Source organism: Alosa pseudoharengus, unplaced genomic scaffold (assembly GCF_046254945.1).
Source record: "Alosa pseudoharengus isolate Yale_2024_CS ecotype anadromous, Long Island Sound unplaced genomic scaffold, YU_APseudo_1.1 YU_APseudo_1.1_scf_11, whole genome shotgun sequence".
In the NCBI taxonomy this organism is placed as follows: domain Eukaryota; kingdom Metazoa; phylum Chordata; class Actinopteri; order Clupeiformes; family Clupeidae; genus Alosa; species Alosa pseudoharengus.
Genome location: NW_027468576.1, coordinates 503,226 through 527,838, shown reverse-complemented (window position 1 = coordinate 527,838; position 24,613 = coordinate 503,226). Strand labels below are relative to the sequence as shown.

The 24,613-nt window shown below is 39.1% G+C and overlaps 2 long non-coding RNA genes across 7 annotated transcripts; one reads left to right on the top strand and one right to left on the bottom strand.

The window, feature by feature from the left end:
- The first annotated feature begins 248 nt into the window (after window positions 1-248).
- LOC143114167 (uncharacterized) lies at window positions 249-5,020 on the top strand. 3 transcript variants are annotated; one of them, XR_012984856.1, is made up of 7 exons: window positions 249-563; window positions 937-1,150; window positions 2,956-3,112; window positions 3,301-3,439; window positions 3,560-3,654; window positions 4,211-4,254; window positions 4,839-5,020. It is a non-coding gene; the product is annotated as an uncharacterized LOC143114167 (long non-coding RNA). The 3 variants fall into 3 exon arrangements; XR_012984859.1 differs by lacking the exon at window positions 249-563 and having other exon boundaries at window positions 570-1,150; window positions 3,301-3,402; XR_012984855.1 differs by lacking the exon at window positions 249-563 and having other exon boundaries at window positions 570-1,150.
- Window positions 5,021-8,329: 3,309 nt separating this feature from the next.
- On the bottom strand, window positions 8,330-13,289 carry LOC143116556 (uncharacterized). Of its 4 annotated transcripts, XR_012985845.1 has the most exons (8): window positions 13,073-13,289; window positions 12,213-12,317; window positions 12,041-12,107; window positions 9,716-9,809; window positions 9,437-9,520; window positions 9,233-9,322; window positions 9,043-9,135; window positions 8,330-8,911 (listed from the first exon to the last, which is right to left on the bottom strand). It is a non-coding gene; the product is annotated as an uncharacterized LOC143116556 (long non-coding RNA). The 4 variants fall into 4 exon arrangements; XR_012985842.1 differs by having other exon boundaries at window positions 12,041-12,317; XR_012985844.1 differs by having other exon boundaries at window positions 8,330-8,787; window positions 12,041-12,317.
- Window positions 13,290-24,613: the final 11,324 nt, after the last annotated feature.

Sequence of the window (24,613 nt, the reverse complement as noted above, 5' to 3'; positions counted from 1 at the left end):
CACATTAGCAGCTAGCTAAGCCAAATGGTTTCATCCTGTATAGTTCATGCTACTACTTGAAGTTAAAGCGTTTATAAGTCTGGCAAGGCTAAGTTTATACAAGTACCCAGCGAGCCACAGACACACAGACGATTGTTGCTTTATATATTATGATAGATAGATGGTGCAGATCAGCAGGGGTTGTTTTTTTTTTTTTTGGGGGGGGGGGGGGGGGTATGCAAAAGTAGTAGTAGTAGGCGCCAAGTGGATATGATATCTTATGTGTGTGCAATGTACGCATGTGCTTCAATCATTCTTGTGTAGAATATAACATGAATGGTTACTGAGCAATTTGATGGTCAGGCGATTAGAGTCAAGGAGATTCTATTCTTGTAGAACATGTAACTAGTAATCATATCATATCTATCATTTTTGCTAATAATGTAGAGATAAAATATCATTCTAATAATGTTTTTTGTCTTTGTTACAGATAATTTACGAGATACATGCTTGTCTCTCTCTCTCTCTCTCTCTCTCACACACACACACACAGACACACACACTCACCCTTTCATTCTCATATAGTAAGTATTCCAAGATTTTTATTTTCACAAATTTGAAAGACACTAAATTGTTACTTTATTATTGTTAACCTGAAGAGCATCGGATTCTGTTAAATATCCAATTGGCATTGGGGGAACACCGAATCATCAATCCACGTTTAATGTAGGAACAGCAAATCGCATAGTGTTATACTAGATACCCTGAGTTGGTCCCAAATATCAGTCTTGAAATAGATGAAATCTTGTTTATTACAGGATTGCCTTTATTACAACTGAGTTGAAAGACTGAACATGTTGTTTAATGGTTCAATCTCTCTAAACAACTGAGGAATTTGTATTTTTAAACAATAGCAATTCTAATTACCGGTATGCTTTTCTTGTTGATTTTTTGCAGCCTGTCATGGGAGGGTTAAAAAAAAAAATGCCCTGCATGTCTTGCATCCATTTTTAATGGGTGCAAAATATGCCCAGTATGCACGGCACCACAGCCACAGAAGCTGAGGCAAAAAAAACAACTAGAAAGCTTCAATGAAAAAAAGGAAACCTGGGAGGCCAATACCAAAAAGAATCAACTGACCTCCCATCTGATGGATGATGCTATTATTCTGGTAAGTCATTTGTGCTACATTCAGTGTCGGTGCTCCGCACAAGCAGAACATGCACTGCGCGTGGGGCACCAAGTGCCTGGGGGGCACCAAAAAAATATAGCTCGTAGAAAATCATCATGCCGCAAATCCTCAAATTGTGGCGGGTCTTTTATTTAGGCTACTTAGGTTGTGCAAACCACAGGCCTTTATTCGAGGCAGGCATTTATTTCTTATAAGGCTTCTGTTGAATAATTTTATGTAAAGCCTGTGCTAACAGTTCTCCTGCCCGCTACCGCATCTGTGTGAGCGCGTCCCTACTGGATATTGTGGCCTGTTCACACGTTATGTCTCTTCCTTGCAAACTTGACTAGCTAAACCATTAATGAAAGCAAAGCAACCAGTTACATCTTCATAAAATATCAATTTGCCAGGCATGCCTTCATGGACAACAGGCCTAAGGTATTTTTTCCTGCGTTTTATGGTGAGACACATTTGGAGTGGCATGGTATCAAAAGCAGAAGATTCTCGGTCTAGTTTGGATTTATGCCTAATTAACTTTTGGATTGTTTGATTATATTGCTCAATGTTGGAACTCATGGCCAATATCAAATATGATTGGTATTTTATGCTTCAATGTTCAGTTTAAATTTAGTTCAAACTGTGTCAGGTTTTCCATCCGCTGTTTATTTGCGAGCCAATAGCCACTTCATTCATTTTTTGCACATTAACCTTACTGTGTGTAGCCAAGCCTTATGCCATACCCAAGTAGCCTAAATCAAGGTAATTTTTAATTATGCATGATTTATTTTGTTATTGAATTCGTAGGCTGGGATTCCTCTCAGCAACAATTATGTTTAAAGGTAGCCTACTGCTTTAGCCTTCAGAAGGGGCAGGCAGCCAGGCTACTGACAGAGCGACGTTGGAGACCCATAGTAGATTTACGACTTTTCATTGCCAACAGTAGGCCTATTAAACCAACCAACAATATAAAGTATCCAAAATAGTGGGGGCACCAGAGTGGCACCATGCATTTGTGCTTTGGGCACCCAAATGGCTAGCACAGGCCCTGGTTACATTACCATAGTACTAATGTTAGGTTAAAGGTTGTATCAGCGATGATGAGCGATTTGTAAAGACAAAACACTTTTATAATGTTCAGCTAATATTTTCTCATGGTCGGCTAGCTCTCCTGTCATTCTAGGCGCTGAAAAAGACTCTGGTATTTTTACGCAGCCCATGCACCACAAACCGCGGAGTCTACCGGACATTAACATTGTGGTTGGTAGTACACCACTAACAATAACCAAGCATTGCATGGATTTTTTAAAAATGAATACTGGTGGTAAGGTTGAGTTATCTCTTGTGTGTCTTGTTTGGTCCTCAGACAAAATATAAAATGAGTTATATATCGGACAAAAACGTCTGCTAAGAAATTTGAACATAAACAATAACAAAAACACAGGCAATATCCGCCAGGATCACTGATACAACCTTTAAGAATGAAGTGTCAAAATGAGTAATACCTCTACTATGCTCCTGTAGTGACACGTTCATACATGAATCATGCACACATGCAAATAGACATGCACACCAAACCCACGCACATATTTTCACACCTTTCCCACATACACTCTCAACAAGTACATTCTCAACTAGTACATTCTCAACTAGTGCATTCCCGTAGCATCTGCTAGCCCGTAGCGTGTTGTAATTTATATGTATGTTGCTTTGGATAAAAGCGTCTGCTAAATACATAAACGTAAACATATATCACTGGCACAATTTATAAATGTTTTTTTAAAGTAACAGGGTTTTTTTTTTTTCAGATTGAGAAGCTCAATGCTGTGGGCTGGAGTCCCGTCCTCCTTCTTGAATACCCAAAGAGAAACCCACAAATGCTTCTCCCTCAGGGCCTGAGGTTAAGTGGGGGGGAAAGTAAATGCCTCAATAACATTAATGACATTTTCACCTTAATGGTTAAAGGTGATTCCACATTTTCTATACATTATAACGTCTCTATACAAATCCCAATTCTGAAAAATGTGGGACACTGAAAATTAGATGACATCAAATAACAAAATGTACAGAAAAATATCATGACATCACTCCTACATTTCACATTTGACCTTATTGTACATTGTGTATTGTTTGTGTTGCTTGTATTCTTTCAGGAAAGAAAGCGCTGACCGATCCAAACAATTTGCCGGGTCAATGAGAGGAGGCCATCTTCATGTCAGAAAATGTGGCTTTCCACCAAGTGTAGATTAGCAATGGTAATTGCGTTAGGGAAGAAAGTCAGTTGCGGAGAATGTAAGATACAGGCCCTAATCTGTACACTGTATGATGAATTATATGATATGCTTGTTATTTGTGTTCTGTATGTATGTTAACATTTTGATTAACATTCTACTATTTGCTTATGTCAAACAGTTTCTAGAAAAGGAAGTGAAGAACAAGAGTGCCCCCACAACAGCCCTATGTACAAGCAGCAGTACAGAAGAGTACTAAAAAAGAGAAAGACAAAGGTTATTTCCATACACAAAATTGAAAATAAAACAATGGATGATGTAACAGTACTTTTTGATCACTTTTAAAAATGTATAATGGCACTGCGGAATAATTGAAATCAGTGATCAGTAACTGTCAGTATCAGTAATCGTACCAGATATTGCGTTTGTTCATCTTTGTGTTTATGTTCAAAATCCCGAACAAGACACGCCAGAGATAACTCACCCCTATATTATATATAAATATAATATAAAGTATTCTCTGAAAAATATTCATGGCATGTTTTAATATTGTTAGAGATGCTACCAACCCCAGAATGTTTGTCTGCAGTTACTCTATGTTCCAGTTTATGGGACTGTGTAAATTGACCAGGATGTTTTACAGCTCGTATAGGGAATGTAAAGTGAGTGGACCATGAGGAGATATTAACTGAACATCATAAAAAGTGTTACGTGTCTACAAAACGCTGATAGTCACTGATGTGAAGTGTTAAAATTTGAATGTTAAGTTGAGTGCAATGTTATCTTTTTAAGCAAGACACTATTTTTCTATGTCTTTGTTTGCCTGCCACAGGGGAAGATGGAGATCCTAATAGATTGGGTGCCTTCCAAAATGTGGTGAGTTGGTTATCTTTTACACCAGATACTCACAATTACACAAAGGGAAATTACGTTGTTCCAGCAGCCATACATATACTGTAGGACATGTAAATGTACCAGATTTAGTTATTATAGTCTATGCTATAATTTAGTTATATACCGGTACTGCAGGCTACATGTAAACATATATACCGTAAATCAGTTTATATTGTAACACTCCTGTGTACCTGATGTTTTAGATGGATAGAAAGATACTTTATTGATCCCCAAGGGGAAATTCAAGTATGAACAGTAGGGTTTTATGGCAATTGGTAGTAGAGTGTTGTCTGGGGTGAGTGTGAGCTATAAACTATTTTTTATTCATTTGCACTCTGAACTTGTAAATGTACTAACCTGAGATGTTGATAATGTAACTTTTGTCAATTCAGAATGTCAGGGCCCAGTTTTTTTTATTTCCATACTGTGGAGTATTCAGATATTTTATTAGTTGTAACACTAGTATGACATTGGTTAATCTAAACATCCCTCCACTAGAATATCTAATCAAACTGGAATACAGGTTACAGTCTTTTTCACTAACCATCTTCCCCCTTTTTTCTCAGCGGGAAAACCTGTCTGCCAACCTGGGAGCCTGCAAGATAAAGATCTACACACACACACACACACACTCACTCACTCACTCACTCACTCACTCAACAGTCAACAAATATTTTAGCTGAGTGTTGTTCTTTTGTATTTTTTTATATAATATAAGTTAATAAAGACTACTAGTTGCCATATTGAATAGGAAGTATCACACATGTTTTACCACCCTGTTTTCTCAACAAAGAATCACCGTGTTGTGTGTTGTTAGCTTGTCTCCCACTACTTCTTGTATTGCAGTTGTTAGGACAAACTGGCAGAAGAACTTTCATTCACTAAACATTTAAAAGTGCCACAGAGTAATTACTGCTTTTGATATTTGTTTTAAGTCATTGTTGCTATTGTAGTATACTTGCTGTTGTTTTTGACTGTGGTCTAGAGGGTCCAGGTGCCTTGTGGCATGGGAGCTCCTGTTACTTCTTACATCAGTAAGTGCATCGATGATGTGACACACACAAAGACCCGGCTAACTGGAAGACATGACAGGAGATGTCCATAGGCTGCCGAGAACGCCTTCAGAGCCAAGGATGAAACTGATCTGAGAACAACGAGAGCCAAACTTTCCCCTAGCATCAGTAAAGCAAAACAGGAATACACACAAAAGATAACCTGCCATTTCAAAGACAGCAGAGACACATAGAGCATTCCCATCATGTGCATATAGCAAATTCTACTACAGCGCAGTCAGAGCCAGACAGTAACGGAGTACATTTACTTGAGTACACCAAGCACCTCATAACATCTATATTGTGCTTTTACCTGATGCAAGTGTTTTGATATGAAATAAACATAATTTGCATGACATGGTCAGTTCTGCTGGTCAGTTTTGACCTACGCGACAGCCCTGCAAAGTACCATCCACACAGCTATTCGGCTGCATTTTTTGACAGTTTTCAAGTTCAATTTATTTCTTTGTCCCAAATGGGCAATTTGATTGCAGACAGGATCACATACCACACGACATAAATAGGTCTGACAATGCCTAAAAAGTCAGTAAAACCAAGATAAAACTTAATTAAATAAGTTAGATATAAGAGGAGGAAGTGAATGAATATGGGGGGGGGGGGTCACTAAATGGACAAATCTATCTTTTCCTGTTGTGTACATTCAGTACTTGAATAGAAAAGGGGATGAAGGAATTTTTGTACCTATGGTTAAAAGCAATAGGATGCCAACAAACGCAAGCCAGGTGGCAGCAGCACGTATTCAGAATACAGGGGATGGCTTGTGTCTTGATATATTTGTATCGCTTTGTTGAACACCTGCTTATTAAAATATTCGGTGAGACTAACAAACTTCACTCCCACTATCTTACTGGCCACATTTACTATCTTGGAAAGTGCATTTTTGTCTCTGATGGTGACATTTCCATACCAGCAGATAATGGAGAATGTGAGGATTGACTCAATAAAAGCTTTGTAAAACAATGCCATCAATGTTTTGTCCACCTGAAACTTAGCCAGTTTCCTAAGTGCAGAGAGTCTTTGTTGCCCTCTCTTGCACACCGAGGTGGTGTTCAGGTCGAACTTAAGCCGGTCATCAATCAAGGTGCCTAGGTACTTGTAAGATGATACAATTTCAACATCTTGATCGTTGATGACACTGTGCTTTGGAACAGGGGGAAGGCGTCTGAAATCTATGGACATGTCCTTGGTTTTACTGATGTTCAGATGCAAAAAAGCATCTTCACACCATGACACAAATTCATTGATAACAGGGCCATGCTCATTCTCATGGGAATTCAGGAGACTGACAATTACAGAGTCATCTGCAAATTTTAGAATGTGCCTGTTGTCATACTGGCTGCGGCAGTCATTGTTGTACAGTATGTACAACAGGGGGGAGAGAACACACCCCTGAGGTGAGCCTGTGGATGATGTTAGGCCACTGGACAGCACTTTATTTACCCTCACTCTCTGAACTCTGCGTGAGGAAATCAAGTAGCCAACCAATCAGGCTTGGGTCAAGGCTAAAGTTGTTCAGTAGTTTCTCAATCAGTAGGTGGGGTTGGATGGTGTTAAATGCCGAGGAGAAATCTACAAAGAGCAACCTTGCATGATTCCCACTTTCCTCCAGGTGTTTATAGAGAAGACTTAGTAGAGTGATGGTAGCATCCTGCACCCCCCTCTTGGCCCTATAGGCAAACTGGGAAGGATCCTCCTTGATTAGGAGCTCAGCTTTAATCAGCTTCTCTAAGGATTTTGCAATAAGAGATTTTGGATGCACACAAGTTCATGGATCAAACCAAGCACCTCATAACATCTATATTGTGCTTTTATCTGATATATGCAATGATATATGTAGGCTACCTCATGTGCAAAAATGGGAAAATAACATGTATTTAAAAATATTACAAATGTTGCAAGCTTTTGACTTTATAGTCAAGCAGGTGATACATCTTAATAATTCAAGCATGTTTCTCATGTTATATATACAAATATTTTTGTAATTTTGAAATTATAGCTATTTCTGTAATTAGACTACATGCCCCATGACGTGTAGCGTTCATTTCAACGCTGCTTTATAACAATGGCGCCGAATTTGTAGTTCATTAAAACGGCTTTGTATTAAAACATAAACAAATTATTGTTAGGATGCACACTGGCACAGACGACTTTTGCTGGGTATAATATGTAGAGAAATAGTTAAAGCAAGTTAGTACATGACTCATTGGCATTCAATGAAAAGAAGTATAATTCCACAAAATATCGAAAAACGTGTACAGTAGGCTACTTCTGACCCTTGTTGCTAGGCAACGCCCCGTAGGCCTACCTGCTTGGCTGAAGAATAAGGAGGCTCATTATCCTAATCTTTGCTGTTCAAAGCAACATATAAATATATAAAACGATATAACACCTAAATTGAACAGGGAATAAATTAAGATGTTGATCAGACTGTAATAAGGACAAGCAATAGGCTAATAAACAAATGCCCATTCAATCAATGATATAATAACAAGTTGCTTACTGTTTAATGGACTAAGTGCATGTTGAACAAATGTGCCTTTAGACCCCTTTTAAAACACTGTAAACTATCACAGGAACAAAGAGCACTGTGCAACTTATTGCACCCACATGGAACCACTGAGGAAGAGTCTTGAATTTAGCGTTCATGAGTGGTCGACAGAACAAATGGTAATCAGAAGACAGCAGTGGGCGGTTGGGGAAGTACATCTTGATCATTGAATTAAAATAACAAGGAGCAGATCCAGTCAGTGTCCTATAGGCCAAAGTGAGAGATTTCAATGTAATGCTGGCTACTACAGGGGGAGTGTAGGAGAATAGGCCTAGGAGTGGATATGCATGCCCGATATCCATACCCCATCTGCTGGAACATTGGCTCATATATGTATTTTCACTGACACATTATCTATGTATCTATCTCATTTTAATTATGATAGCCATAGTACATGTGAGATTACAACAATAATAATGAAAGTAGTAATACAAACTGAAATGACTAAATGAATGAATTCCTTTATTGTTATTGCATTGGGAAAGAAGCTATTTCTAAATCTGCTAGTGCTAATCTGCTTGTTTTTAGACTCTGTAACATAGGTGGCTAACTGTTTCCAATTGTCCTGTTCTGTTCATGGTACACCAAAACTGTCACACTTGGATATTGAATCAATTACGATGAAAAACACGTAGCTTATCAACAAAGAAAAGTGAGATTGCTTTATGATGATAGATGCTTTACTTTTCCAAAAGATGTTGACACATTAAAGGAAATGACATGTAGTATTGTGATCCTTCTTTATGATCTGCCGCTGCTGCTGGTGGTGTTTGTGGTGCTGGTGGTGTTTGTGCTGCTGTTGGTGTTGCTGCTGGTGCTGGTGATGGGGGTGATGGTGGTGCCTCATTATTGTTAGATATGTGTGTACAAATCTGTTTTAGTCTGTAAAACACACTGGTATGCAAAAGGTTTTAGACAGGTTCATGCATTTGTATATATACCTGGAGATTGTAATACGCATTGTATGAGCGTACCACCTGCCTCAGCTTTTCAGCAGTGAAAGCTTTACGCCCTTCACCTTTTCCATAAAAAATGGCAAACAATGCATCATTACTGGTTTTATCATATACTCTTATGAAAAGTCAAATCATGTTGCAACAGCTGTGTGCATGCAGTTGAAACAGTAATAGTTGGTCAATATTAACATACCGTCACTGACTGAGGCAAAGGGCAATTCCTCAGGCCACCAAGGCGGCCTGTGTTGTGGCAGATATTCAGACCGAGACAAACCCTGACTCAGTGCTGAGATAGAAGGGTGTTAAAGTGTAATCAGATTCAGTAGTCTGCATCATTTTGATCTTTAAATAAGGAAATTGAAAACATACAATGCCAGTCATACCATGTTCTTTTATCAGACGGCCAATTGCCATCCGGCAATGTGTGCCACTGATATCAGGGTCAACGTATGGCCTCTCACCCCCCAAAGCATCTGTAAGACAGTACGCTCAGTGTCATTAAAAACAAATGTTAAGGTTCCTTTTCTGAACTTCAAGAAAGGATTGACACAGAAACAAACCTTAACACCACTTTCATTTATACATACCACTTGACACACCCCTATTAGTGTACATGTTTAGCAGCTCAGCCTTCCTGTCATTGGTCCAAAAGGCCTCAAGATACTTTGGCCCTAAATGAACCGTAACCGGGAAAAAAACCCTTAAAATCCATTATCAATTCGGTTTGTGTTGCCATGTCAATATCATTTTTATCAAAACTCAGGGCCAGATTGTGACCATACTAAAATAATTGTTCTTCCATTGAATGTCATCTTCGATAGATCTCATCATTGAAATGTTGTTGAATAAAAACATATTACATATACCTGTGAAATTAACGGTGGGTGACTCACTGCTGAAGTCAACCCATACGGCAAAAGCCAGGGGTGCTCCAGCCTCACCACCGCACCAATTCTTCATCTGAAAACAATATTAAAAATATTATACTTTCCCTCTCTTTTAAAAGCAGCCTCCCTCCCTTTCTTTCTTCACTGCACCCAATATTAGCATGAATTGAGACATGTCCCACTGTATTCTGAAAGCCTGACCTACTTTCCTGCAGACTTTTGAATATCATACGATCAGTGTTCATAACTCTATACATGGCACTATTTTGTATATTGGCGAACGAGGTACACATATGATAAGTTTTGAGCTCCAACTCAAAGGCAAAGCAGTTTCAGCCATGCAAACCATATATTTTCTGAAAGCTGGTCAGTTGTAGGTGTGATTTAACATACATTAGGACATGTCATGTGGTTACTATGGTCATATTGTGGTTGTTGCTAGGGTAAATTGAATGGTTGCTATGGTGTTGCTAAGGTAGATATGGTGGTTGCTATGCAAAATAACATGGTTGCTATGGTGGTTGTTAGGGTAAGCATGTTGGTTGCTATGGTGGTTGCTAGCTTGACATTATACAAGTGGTTGCTAGGGTAATTAAGATGGTTGCTTGGGTGTTGCTAGGGTAATTAAGGTGGTTGCTTGGGTGTTGCTAGGGTACATATGGTGGCAAAATAACAAAGCAGTGGAATTGCTAACGTTTAGCCATTTTTACATTTTTAGCCAAAAAACTCACTTATGTTGGTCTGATCAGTATGAAATCAGAATATGTTGAACAACGGGACATTACAAACAAGCCAGGCTCAGTTTGGAGTCGGTGGATTATTCCCGGAAGGAGATAAACGGTTCGAAACATACAAGGTTTCCCTCTTCTGCCGCGGTAACGCTAGGTGCTAGAGGGATGGGACCAAGACGCACGGCACCGCCTTGAGGCCCCTGACAACTGTTCCAAAGGTGGGATATCTGAGACACCCACAAAAAAAACAGTGAAGGAAAAACTTTAAAAAAGTTGACCACTCCCACTTCAGAGGTGGAGTTTTGGGTGGTAGCATGGAGCTACGAGGCTGAAATTCAAGTCAGACCTTCTGCACAAGACCCACATAGAGCGTGCAAAGTTTCATCGCTCTAGCTGTAACGCAAAGCATTGTGCCTACTTTTTTGGCAATTTAAAGCAACACCAAAGAACTTTTCCTCTGTCGCACGCACTATTTGTTTATCCAGCACCAGCTTTGCAAATAACAATGTCCACAGACAAGGTAGAATATGTTGCATGATTTTATGAAAGTACGATGTATTGCGACATCAGATGCAAGTCAAATTTGTAGTTTCTCATGTCTCATTCCATCGAACTACATATCCGCTACCCGATCCGGCAAACTTACATAGTGCGGTTATAGCCGATAGAGGGCCTCGAAGCGGATGCAGAAAGTGCCGTTCACCCTGTTACGAGTTGATGAACCACTGAAACGATTTTGGAAACACTATTTTAAGGTACAAAAAACTCTTTGGTGTTGCTTTAACATTTAGCCATTTTTCAATTTTTAGCCAAAAAGCACACTTATGTTGATCCGATCAGTATGAAATCAGAATATGTTGAACAACGGGACATCACAAACAAGCCAGGCTCAGTTTGGAGTCGGTGGATTATTCCCGGAAGGAGATAAACGGTTCGAAACATACAAGGTTTCCCTCTGCTGGCGCGGTAAAGCTAGGTGCTAGAGGGATGGGACCAAAACGCACGGCACCACCTTGAGGCCCCTGACAAATGTTCCAAAGGTGGGATCTCTGAGACACCCACAAAAAAAACTGTGAAGGAAAAACATAAAAAAAGTTGACCACTCCCATTTCAGAGGTGGAGTTTTGATATGTCAAAGTCAGTAGGAAGGTAGGACATGTCTTAATTAATTGACATCTAGAGGCTATAGGCTTTCAGAAAATATATGGTTTAGGTGGTCAATTCAGCTGTCCCTTAACAGTGTAGGCCTAAATATATCAGCTGTACAATGCGTTTCTCGATCTACAATATGGGCCTATGTACGCCTTATGATGCACCAAAGTCAGTGGGAAGGTGGGACATGTCTTAATGTATATTAATTGACATCTAGAGGCTATAGGCTTTCAGAAAATATATGGTTTAGGTGGTCAATTCAGCTGTCCCTTAACAGTGTAGGCCTAAATGTATCAGTTCAATCTACTTTCTACAATCTGTAGAAACAATCTAAATCTACAATATGGGCCTATATTTAGCACAGCGACAACCATATCTAGCAAAATCACAGTAAAAGTAATGTAAAAGTGATGTAAAATACCTGCCAATTGTCCTCTGTATCCACCGCTGCAGTAGACCATGATGTGAGGATGCACTCCATAACACAGCTGTTAATGGAAGCAAGGACTGAGGTGTCAAGGCCAGCATGCTTCAGCCTCTTCAGGAAGTTGACAAATGAGTAGCCAAACAAGGACAAACAAGGCCTTGCTTACATACTGGCTGTCTTGTAGTTTGACACCACTCTCCTTTCTGTGAGTGTTCTGTTGGAGTAATTTAATGAAATGCAACCCATACATCAGGATATCAGGAGCAAGGATCTGTGAAAACATAAGTAGAGGGGAGAAAAAAAGACATAAAGATATGTCGAGAAAACATTGCAGCACCATCCCTAAACAACACATCAGGACACCTTTCTTTCCTTTTTCATTTGATCACTACTGCAATTCATACACCTTGTACCCTTGTATACAGGTGAGACAAGGGTAAAACTGATGTGGGTATTTATTCTATTATAGAATAGGCTACTAAAATATAACTCCACAACTTCAAGTGTCAACACTGTAGTTTTGAAGGAGTATTTGTAGTTCTTATGCAGGAAAATCAGTATAGGCTACTTTGGACATTAAAAGCTGCATGCACTACGTAGTACACTCAGAAATGCATTATTTTGGAGATAGAAATGTTGCTTTGTTTTTCAGAAAAACGGTAGTAGCATAACAGAATTTTTTGTCACATGAATTACCCAGACCCAAAGAAACAAATAGCTTATTACGTGAAACTGACCTGCTTATAATTTAATGTCAAACACCATCTCAATCACCATCGCACTCATTTCGATAATTTAACCAAATAACCATAACAATTATTTATTTGGCTAATTATCACGCATTTGTCCACGTCTTTTACCATTATAAGACATTCACTAAGAAATTGCACTAATTTCGCGTGATTCTAGTTGTTTTACAGCATGAAGGGTTTTTGGTCATGATAAGTATACCTATATTTTGTTCGAAACAACAAAAAACAACACCATTATTATTATTATTTACTAAATTAACGTAGTTTAACTTACCTTACCCCACATAGCGAGCCAGCTCTCGCTCTACGATGCGTTTCCGCTTTCTTGTGGTGGCGTGTGTCACATGACAGCAACCAGCCTATCACACTGGGGCTGTTTCCTTTTTCGAGCGTCGCCCTGGGATCGTCGCACACAGTGACGCGATGCACAAAATTGCGCCAAAATATCAATAGCAATGAAAAAGTACAGTCTTAATATTTTATATCCTTGCTCAAATTTGTAAAATAATGAGCATAAATCTCCGAATGAAAGAAACTTGGGTATATGTAGCCATTACATTTAAACACATCACTTCCCAGAATGCATCTCTTTGCCAAAGAACTTTATTTCCACCTTAAGCAATATAAACATTTCTGCAGTAGTGTATTACATTTATAACAACTTCATAATCAGTATTGAGACGAAAGAACTAGTGCTATCAGTAAGCTATTCTTTTTAAGTTGACATTCTCTGGGGATACGCTTCTGACATGGGCTTTGTTTACCTAGCAACGGTTACTATGCCTCGCTGAAATGAGAAGTGAGAACGTTTTTATTAAATATCCCACTTAAATAAGGGCATCATTTAAGCCAACGGCAAATATGCAGTCCTGAAACGACTGTAATTATTCAATATCCATGTATCCCAAAGTTATAAAAGTCAGTTGACCGAAATCTGTACTCAGTTGTTGAAACGGGGGATCCGTGTGTGGGCCACGGAATATATTGTCATTAACTTGCATTGGAACGAAATCTGTGTGTGTTTCACGGAAATGTAACTTCCGTTGAGCGAAATCTGCACTCAGTTGTTGAAACAGGGATGGAATGCAACGCCTGACAGGCTAACATTACATAAAAATCGAACTGATTGTATCAAAAGTGTGTTTCCCAATAAGATAACAACATCCGTTGAGCGAAATCTGCACTCAGTTGTTAAACGGGGATCCGTGAAATAGCCACGGAATATATTGTCATTAACTTGCATTGGAACGAAATCCGTGTGTGTTTCACGGAAATGTAACTTCCGTTGAGAGGAAATCTGCACTCAGTTGTTGAAACAGGGATGGAATGCAACGCCTGACAGGCTAACATTACACAGACACTAAAAAAGGCAATAAAAATCTAACTGAATGTATCAAAAGTGTGTTTCCCAATAAGATAACAACGTCCGTTGAGCGAAATCTGCACTCAGTTGTTTAAACGGGGATCCGTGAAATAGCCACGGGATATGAGTGTCATTAACTTGCATTGAATCGAAATCCGTGTGAGTTTCACGGAAATTTCAGTGATTCCGTGGGCCCACCACGGATTTTGAGTTAAGCGTCCGTGGCTATTTCACGGATTCTGTTGATCTGCAGTCCACTCCGCTCCTCAGAATTCCTGGGCAGAAAACAATATCAATTGCAAAAGTTTAAAGATGCCCTGCCACATGTATTTCATTACTTTGTGGTAATGTCTGAAGTTCTACCATGGACTTGTTCACTTGCTTTACTGAACGATAGCAGTGAAATGACAATAATCAAACATGTCATGAACAGCTAAAAGTGCTGGTAGGTTTACATCTAAAACAGAGTCATTAACTTCCTGTTTCGCTATGTGCAACAACATAAAGGACCGTAGTGCAATATTCCCTAGACTCTGCAACATTTTTTGTGGAAAACATACCTTGAGCCTATCCACCATTGATAGGCTATTGCATCAAACACCTTTTGATACACTTAGTCAGGCATCCTCTCTAAGATGCGAAGAATTTGCAGACTTCTTCAAAAACAAAGTAATTTCTATAAGGGAGGCTATTGGTAACAGGTAATATGTTTGATAGTACACCCAAAAACAGCCCCCCAAAATTAAGGGTCTTTAGCACTATTACTCAAACTGAGCTTAGTAAAATTATAGCTCAAACCGGCTCTTCAACATGTGCTTTGGATCCAATCCCTACTAGATTCCTCAAAAATGTATATGATAGCTTAGCTCCCTTTATTCTCAAGGTAATAAATACCTCATTAGAAACAGGTATATTTCCAACTGCTTTTAAAACCGCTGTTGTGAAACCTTTACTTAAAAAGTCGAATCTTGACCTAATCTGAGCAACTACAGGCCTATATCAAACCTACCGTTCCTGAGCAAGGTACTTGAAAAAGTCGTTTGTAATCAGTTAAATACCTTCCTGAACGAAAACAGTATCCTTGAAAAATTCCAAATCACAGCACAGAAACGGCTCTAGCAAAAATAGTCAATGATCTTAGACTGGCTACTGACTCAAACAAAGTCTCAATCCTTATTCTTCTAGATTTGAGTGCGGCATTTGACACCATTGATCATAGCATTCTAATTCACCACCTTGCGAAGTGGGTGGGTCTCTCTGATAATGCTCTGAACTGGTTTCAAACCTACATTACTGGCAGAGATTTTTATATCAGTCTAGGAGATCATGTGTCTGTAAAACATGACTTGCCTTTTGGTGTGGCACAGGGGAGCTGCCTTGGTCCCCTGCTCTTTTCCCTATACAGTGATGGCCAAAAGTGTTGGCACCCATGCTAAAGTTGACTGAAAAGAGGAATATAAAATCATCTTTTGGAAATTGATCTTAATGCCTTAAGTGAAAAATGAGGAAATATCTATTACCTATTAGCTGGTTTGATTTGCATTGAGCTCAGTGAGCATCAAACCAGCTAATAGGCTAACTGAAATAACACCCATGCCAATCTCTAGGTATGGTGAAGGGTATGTGATGATGTGGGGCTATTTTAATTCCAAAGGCCAAGGTAACTTTATCAGGATGCACAGTATTCTGGATCCATGAAATAACTGGCCTTTAAAAATAAAAATCTGCCTGTCTCTATGGGAATTTAACATAGGGGTGTCAATACTTATGACCCCTGTATTTTAAGGAAGAACATTTATTTATTTATGATACATTATTCATTCACTAAGAAAATTTGTGTCCTTAAAGGTTAGATATTTCCTCATTTTTCACTTAAGGCATTAAGATCAATTTCCAAAAGATGATTTTATATTCCTCTTTTCAGTCAACTTTAGCATGGGTGCCAACACTTTTGGCCATCACTGTATATGCTTCCGTTGGGAAACATCATAAGTCAGCATAATGTTAACTTCCACAGCTACGCAGATGATACCCAATTGTATATTTCTGTGGAGCCAACTAACCCAGATGGCCTTTGCTCCCTCACTGCATGCCTAACCTCCATTAATCAGTGGATGAGCAAAACATTTTTGAAACTAAATTATGACAAAACAGAGCTACTTTTGGTTGGACCAAAACCAAAGCGAGACATTGTTCTTAGTAATCTTGGGAACTTGGCGCATCAGGTCAAACCAAAAGTAACAAGCCTCGGTGTCATCTTAGATGCAGAGTTACGTTTTAAGCCCTATATCAGTAAAGTTACTCAGACAGCCTATTTCCACCTGAGAAACATTGCCAAAGTGCGGCCCTTTTTAACCCAACAAGATGCAGAAAAACTAATTCATGCCATAGCTGTCAACCCTCCCGTTCTTTCCGGGTTTTTCACGTATTTTCACTTTTTTCCCGCTGTCTTCTCGTTTTAATATTTTCCCGTAAATATCCCGTATTTTAACAATCTCATAACATTAGCTCTACCATCGGACTTGTCAGTCTCTGTACTGTTGTCCTGTTGCTACCCCTTGCCCTTCCAGCGAATCAGATGTTTTCAAAGCATCGTTTTGCTTGCTTGAAGGCGACAGTGAGACTATTTAACATGACAGCGTGGTTGTCGTGAGAGCATGATTCAGTGGCACCTGTAGTGTACGGCCGCACGCACTGTGTGTATCGGCCTACCAGGCTATAGCTACAGTATACGAGTAGAGAAAGAATTCCCCCTGTTTGTATATTCACTCCAAGTTGGCCTAACTTCCCAACTCTGCACTGTAGCCCATACACTGCATGACAGGCTGTTTATATTTTTCTCTAAAATAACCAAATGCATTTGTTCAATTGTATGAAGAAGAATTACGCACTAGGCTACTTGGAACGCACACATTATGTTTGCGCAGGAGAGAGAATGACACGGGGGCATCGATTACAGAACTTTAGCCTTGTTAGGGCTGTATAAAGTTGACCAAATTATATAGGCTGTTGTTAGGCGTAAATAAAGTTGGCTACTTTGTTGTATTGTTTAGCTGCCCAATGCACGAGCTTGTAATTGCGAAACGGACTAATACTGACGAAGCTGAAGTTGGCCGCACATTCAGAATGCGGTGTAGTTAAGTTTCGATTCCACCTTAAATATTGCAATTTCGACCAATCTTTAAGTAAATGATACAACATGCTTTCTGTCAAATAAATCGGTTCATATTGCACTTGTTTTGGGGGGGCTTTTCTGTTCTTTCTTTACATGAGCTATATTTCATATTTTACAATTTATGCACTAGATTTGATACCCATTGCTCACACATGATTTGCCGTGAGATATTACACCACATCCCGATACTACCGTCTCACAGCGTTCATATGACACCCAGCATGCCAAATTTCGTCGTGGAAAATGCCCATTTTTTTACATTTAAATGACTATATTTCATATTCCACAGTATATGCACTAGATATGATACCTATGGTCCATACATAATTTGCCGTGAAATATTACACCACATCCCGAAACTACAGTCTCTGTGTTTTCATTTGACACCATGCATGGCCAATTTCGTCGTGGAAAATGGCCATATTTCATAGATTTAATTTACATGAGCTATATTTCATATTCCACAATTTATGCACTAGATTTGATACCTATAGCCCATACATCATTTGCCGTGAAATATTACACCACATCCCGAAACTACAGTCTCTGTGCTTTCATTTGACACCATGCATGGCCAATTTCGTCGTGGAAAATGGCCATATTTCATAGATTTAATTTACATGAGCTATATTTCATATTCCACAATTTATGCACTAGATTTGATACCTATAGCCCATACATCATTTGCCGTGAAATATTACACCACATCTCGATACTGCAGTCTCTGAGCTTTCATATGACACCCTGCATGCCAAATTTCGTTGTGGAAAATGGCCATATTTTATAGATTTACTTTACATGAGCTATATTTCATATATATTACCATTTGTGCACTTGATTTGATGCCTATTGCCCACACATCATTTGCCGTGAAATATTACACCACATCCCGAAACTACAGTCTCTGAGCTTTCATTTGACACAATGCATGGCCAATTTCGTCGTGGAAATTCACCCTTTTATTACAATTGAAATTACATGAGCTGTTTTTCATATTCCACAATGTATGCACTGGACTTGATACCTATTGCCCACACAACATTTGCCGTAAAATATTACACCACATCCCAATACTACCGTCTCACAGCGTTCATATGCCACCCTGCATGCCAAACTTCGTCGTGGAAAATGGCCATTTTTCTTACATTTTAATTACATGAACTATATTTCATATTCCACAGTATATGCACTAGATTTGATACCTATGGCCCATACATCATTTGCCGTGAAATATTACACCACATCCCGAAACTACAGTCTCTGAGCTTTCATTTGACACCATGCGTGGCCAATTTCGTCGTGGAAATTCACCCTTTTATTACAATTGAAATTACATGAGCTGTTTTTCATATTCCACAAATGTATGCACTAGATTTGATGCCTATTGCCCAAACATCATTTGCCGTAAAATATTACACCACATCCCGATACTACCATCTCACATCGTTCCTATGACACCCTGCATGCCAAATTTCGTCGTGGAAAATGGCCATTTTCCTTACATTTAAGTTACATGAGCTATATTTCATATTTGACAAATTATGCACTAGATTTGATGCCTATTGCCCACACATCATTTGCCGTGAAATATTACACCCTATCCCGATACTACCGTCTCACAGCGTTCCTATGACACCCTGCATGCCAAATTCCATCGTGGAAAATGACCCTTTTTCATAGATTTAATTTACATGAGCTATATTTCATATTTGACAAATTATGCACTAGATTTGATGCCTATTGCCCACACATCATTTGCCGTGAAATATTACACCCTATCCCGAAACTACAGTCTCTGAGCTTTCATATGACACCTTGCATGCCAAATTCCATCGTGGAAAATGGCCATTTTCCTTACATTTAAAGTTAAATGAGCTATATTTCATATTTTACAATTTATGCACTAGATTTGATACCTATTGCCCACACATCATTTGCCGTGAAATATTACACCACATCCCGAAACTACAGTCTCTGAGCTTTCATTTGACACCATGCGTGGCCAATTTCGTCGTGGAAATTCACCCTTTTATTACAATTGAAATTACATGAGCTGTTTTTCATATTCCACAAATGTATGCACTAGATTTGATGCCTATTGCCCAAACATCATTTGCCGTAAAATATTACACCACATCCCGATACTACCATCTCACAGCGTTCCTATGACACCCTGCATGCCAAATTTCGTCGTGGAAAATGGCCATTTTCCTTACATTTAAGTTACATGAGCTATATTTCATATTTGACAAATGATGCACTAGATTTGATGCCTATTGCCCACACATCATTTGCCGTGAAACATTACACCCTATCCCGATACTAATGTCTCACAGCGTTCCTACACCCTGCATGCCAAATTCCATCGTGGAAAATGGCCCTTTTTCATAGATTTAATTTACATGAGCTATATTTCATATTCCACAATTTATGCACTAGATTTGATACCTATGGCCCAAACATAATTTGCCGTGAAATATTACACCACATCCCGATACTGCAGTCTCTGAGCTTTTATATGACACCATGCATGGCCAATTTCGTTGTGGAAAATGGACATATTTCATAGATTTAATTTACATGAGCTATATTTCATATTTTACCATACTTAATACCTATTGCCCACACATCATTTGCCCTGAAATATTACACCTCATCCCGATACAGTCTTTGAGCTTTCATATGACACCCTGCATGCCAAATTCTATCGTGGAAAATGGCCATTTTTCATACATGTAATTTATATGAGCTATATTTCATATTTTACAATTTATTCACTAGATTTGATACCTATTGCCCATACATCAATTACACCATATCCCGATACTACAGTCTCTCAGCTTTCATTTGCCACCATGCATGGCCAATTTTGTCATGGAAAATCCCCATTTCATTACAATTGAAATTCTATGAGCTATATTTCATGTTTTACGATTTATGCAGATTTGATCCCTATTTGGCGTGACATACAGCACATCCAGATACAACAGACTTTGCACTACTTAAAAAATCTCACAAATTCTATGTGTGCTCATGTATAGCATAAATGAGAATTGCTCTCTTATTTCACACTTCTACTGTCAGTCATAACTGTTGAAATCTGACAATGATCACGAGGAGCGTGTAATTACATCCATTGTGCAGTTATTCTTTTTTTCTGAAATATAGCTCATGTAACTTAAATGTAAGGAAAATGGCCATTTTCCACGATGGAATTTGGCATGCAAGGTGTCATATGAAAGCTCAGAGACTGTAGTTTCGGGATGTGGCGTAATATTTTACGGCAAATGATGTTTGGGCAATAGGCATCAAATCAAGTGCACAAATGGTAAAATATGAAATAAGTAAATCTATAAAATATGGCCATTTTCCACGACGAAAGTTGGCATGCAGGGTGTCATATGAAAGCTCAGAGACTGTAGTTTCGGGATGTGGTGTAATATTTTACGGCAAATGATGTTTGGGTAATAGGCATCAAATCAAGTGCACAAATGGTAAAATATGAAATAAGTAAATCTATAAAATATGGCCATTTTCCACGACGAAAGTTGGCATGCAGGGTGTCATATGAAAGCTCAGAGACTGTAGTTTCGGGATGTGGTGTAATATTTTACGGCAAATGATGTTTGGGTAATAGGCATCAAATCAAGTGCACAAATGGTAAAATATGAAATAAGTAAATCTATAAAATATGGCCATTTTCCACGACGAAAGTTGGCATGCAGGGTGTCATATGAAAGCTCAGAGACTGTAGTTTCGGGATGTGGTGTAATATTTTACGGCAAATGATGTTTGGGCAATAGGCATCAAATCAAGTGCACAAATGGTAAAATATGAAATAAGTAAATCTATAAAATATGGCCATTTTCCACAACGAAAGTTGGCATGCAGGGTGTCATATGAAAGCTCAGAGACTGTAGTATCGGGATGTGGTGTAATATTTCACGGCAAATGATGTGTGGGCAATAGGTATCAAATCTAGTGCATAAACTGTGGAATATGAAATATAGCTCATGTAAATTAAATGTAAGGAAAATGGCCATTTTCCACGATGGAATTTGGCATGCAAGGTGTCATATGAAAGCTCAGAGACTGTAGTTTCGGGATGTGGTGTAATATTTCACGGCAAATGATGTATGGGCCATAGGTATCAAATCTAGTGCATATACTTTGGAATATGAAATATAGTTCATGTAATTAAAATGTAAGAAAAATGGCCATTTTCCACGACGAAGTTTGGCATGCAGGGTGTCATATGAACGCTGTGAGACGGTAGTATCGGGATGTGGTGTAATATTTTACGGCAAATGTTGTGTGGGCAATAGGTATCAAGTCCAGTGCATACATTGTGGAATATGAAAAACAGCTCATGTAATTTCAATTGTAATAAAAGGGTACATTTCCACGACAAAATTGGCCATGCATGGTGTCAAATGAAAGCTCAGAGACTGTAGTATCGGGATGTGGTGTAATATCTCACGGCAAATGATGTGTGAGCAATAGGTATCAAATCTAGTGCATAAATTGTGGAATATGAAATATAGCTCATGTAAATTAAATCTATGAAATAGGCCCATTTTCCACTACGAAATTGCATGGTGTCAAATGAAAGCTCAGAGACTGTAGTATCGGGATGTGGTGTAATATTTCACGGCAAATGATGTGTGGGCAATGGGTATCAAATCTAGTGCATATACTGTGGAATATGAAATATAGTTCATGTAATTAAAATGTAAGAAAAATGGCCATTTTCCACGACGAAGTTTGGCATGCAGGGTGTCATATGAACGCTGTGAGACGGTAGTATCGGGATGTGGTGTAATATTTTACGGCAAATGTTGTGTGGGCAATAGGTATCAAGTCCAGTGCATACATTGTGGAATATGAAAAACAGCTCATGTAATTTCAATTGTAATAAAAGGGTAAATTTCCACGACAAAATTGGCCATGCAAGGTGTCAAATGAAAGCTCAGAGACTGTAGTATCGGGATGTGGTGTAATATCTCACGACAAATGATGTGTGAGCAATAGGTATCAAATCTAGTGCATAAATTGTGGAATATGAAATATAGCTCATGTAAATTAAATCTATGAAATAGGCCCATTTTCCACGATGGAATTTGGCATGCAAGGTGTCATATGAAAGCTCAGAGACTGTAGTCTCGGGATGTGGTGTAATATTTCACGGCAAATGATGTATGGACCATAAGTATCAAATCTAGTGCATATACTGTGGAATATGAAATATAGTTCATGTAATTTAAATGTAACAAAAATGGCAATTTTCCACGACGAAGTTTGGCATGCTGGGTGTCATATGAACGCTGTGAGACGGTAGTATCGGGATGTGGTGTAATATTTCACGGCAAATGTTGTGTGGGCAATAGGTATCAAGTCTAGTGCATACATTGTGGAATATGAAAAACAGCTCATGGAATTTCAATTGTAATAAAAGGGTGAATTTTCACGACGAAATTGGCCATACATGGTGTCAAATGAAAGCTCAGAGACTGTTGTATCGGGATGTGGTGTAATATCTCACGGCAAATCATGTGTGAGCAATGGGTATCAAATCTAGTGCATAAATTGTAAAATATGAAATATAGCTCATGTAAAGAAGAAACAGAAAAGCCCCCCCAAAACAAGTGCAATATGAACCGATTTATTTGACAGAAAGCATGTATCATTTACTTAAAGATTGGTCGACAATGGAGTCACCAGAAAAAAAGGCTTTTATTCGTCTGTGAGGAGTAGCCTATGTTCGTCTGCTACTAGGCAAATGCCAGTGTCATCGCGTATTTGCAGTCAGCACTGCCCCCTGTCGGTAGAAAATTGCAATATTTAAGGTGGAACGGAAACTTGACTACACCGCATTCTGAATGTGCGGCCAACTTCAGCTTCGTCTAATACTGCAACCCTTCCAACGTTGGGGGACGAATGTTGACATTTTCCCGTATTCTGCGTGAGAAACCCGGGAAATCTCCCTTATTTTCAATGCCCAATGTTGACAGATATGATTCATGCTTTTATCACTAGCAGGTTAGACTACTGCAATGCACTTTTCACTGGTCTTCCCAAAAAACATCTAAAGAAATTGGCACTCATACAGAACTCTGCGGCTAGACTTTTAACTAAGACCAAGAAGAGAGAACACATCACCCCTGTGTTGGCTGAACTGCACTGGCTCCCTGTTTCCTATAGAATTGATTTTAAGGTTATGTTACTACAAAGCTCTAAATGGCATAGCACCTTCATATATCTCTGAGCTTTTAATATCAACCACAAAGGAAACTTAGATCATCCAATTGTAATCTTTTAATTGTACCCAAAGTGCTCCACAAGCAAAGTGGAGAAGCTGCTTTTATCCATTATGCCCCAAAACAATGGAACACCCTGCCTCTGTACATCAAGCAGGCGAGTTCAGTAAATATTTTTAAAAAAGATTTGAAAACATACCTGTATAGGAAAGCCTTTAGTTAACTCATCTTATCCTGTAGACTACTTTTTCAGATTATTCTACATCTGCTGCCATTGGAGGGCGCAGCCAGCCAGAAGCAGATGGGCTCCCCCTATTAAGTCAGGTTCTGCTCAAGGTTTCTTCCTGGAATATGGGAGTTTTTCCTTGCCACAGTTGCCATATGGCTCGCTTGTGGGGGGTTAAGGCTGCCAGTCTTGAATGTCTGTGTATAAAGTCAAATAATTGCGACATATGCTAAGAACAAGCTAAGGCTGGCTGCTTGGAGTCCGCATCAACGGGGCCTAAACATTTGTTAGTGTAGCCGGACGAGTCCTTACCTGGGGCATAGTGATCGGTTTTGTTGTGTCTCGCTCCTGCCCCGCCTACTTCGTAAGTGGGTAATTGGCAGCTGTGCTCCATAAAAAGGGAGTGGGGCTATCTAGGGCAGACGTCTGCTTTGTCCAGGGACGACTCTGACCGACCTATCGCCTATCCCCGACGTTTGTTCCACCATTTGCTCCAGGTAGGCTGGAGTCTTTGTCTGAGGAACATTCGTTTGTGCACTGATGTGCCGGAAAGTTCAGAACTTTTGTTTACATTCCAGTAACAGCAGTCGCTGCTAAACTACTGGCTGGATATTCTCACGGCTGCTCTTTCCCCCGGTGTGCTCATCAATTCCAGCTTAGGTAGGTGTACTCCTTCCTGTGTGCAAACATTATCGCATAGCTAGGCCACTCTTACGTTATCTGTTAATTACAGCAACATCACGGAGTGTTGCGCTGTCCGGGCTCCCTACATCTGACGTTAGCTGTTGCATGGT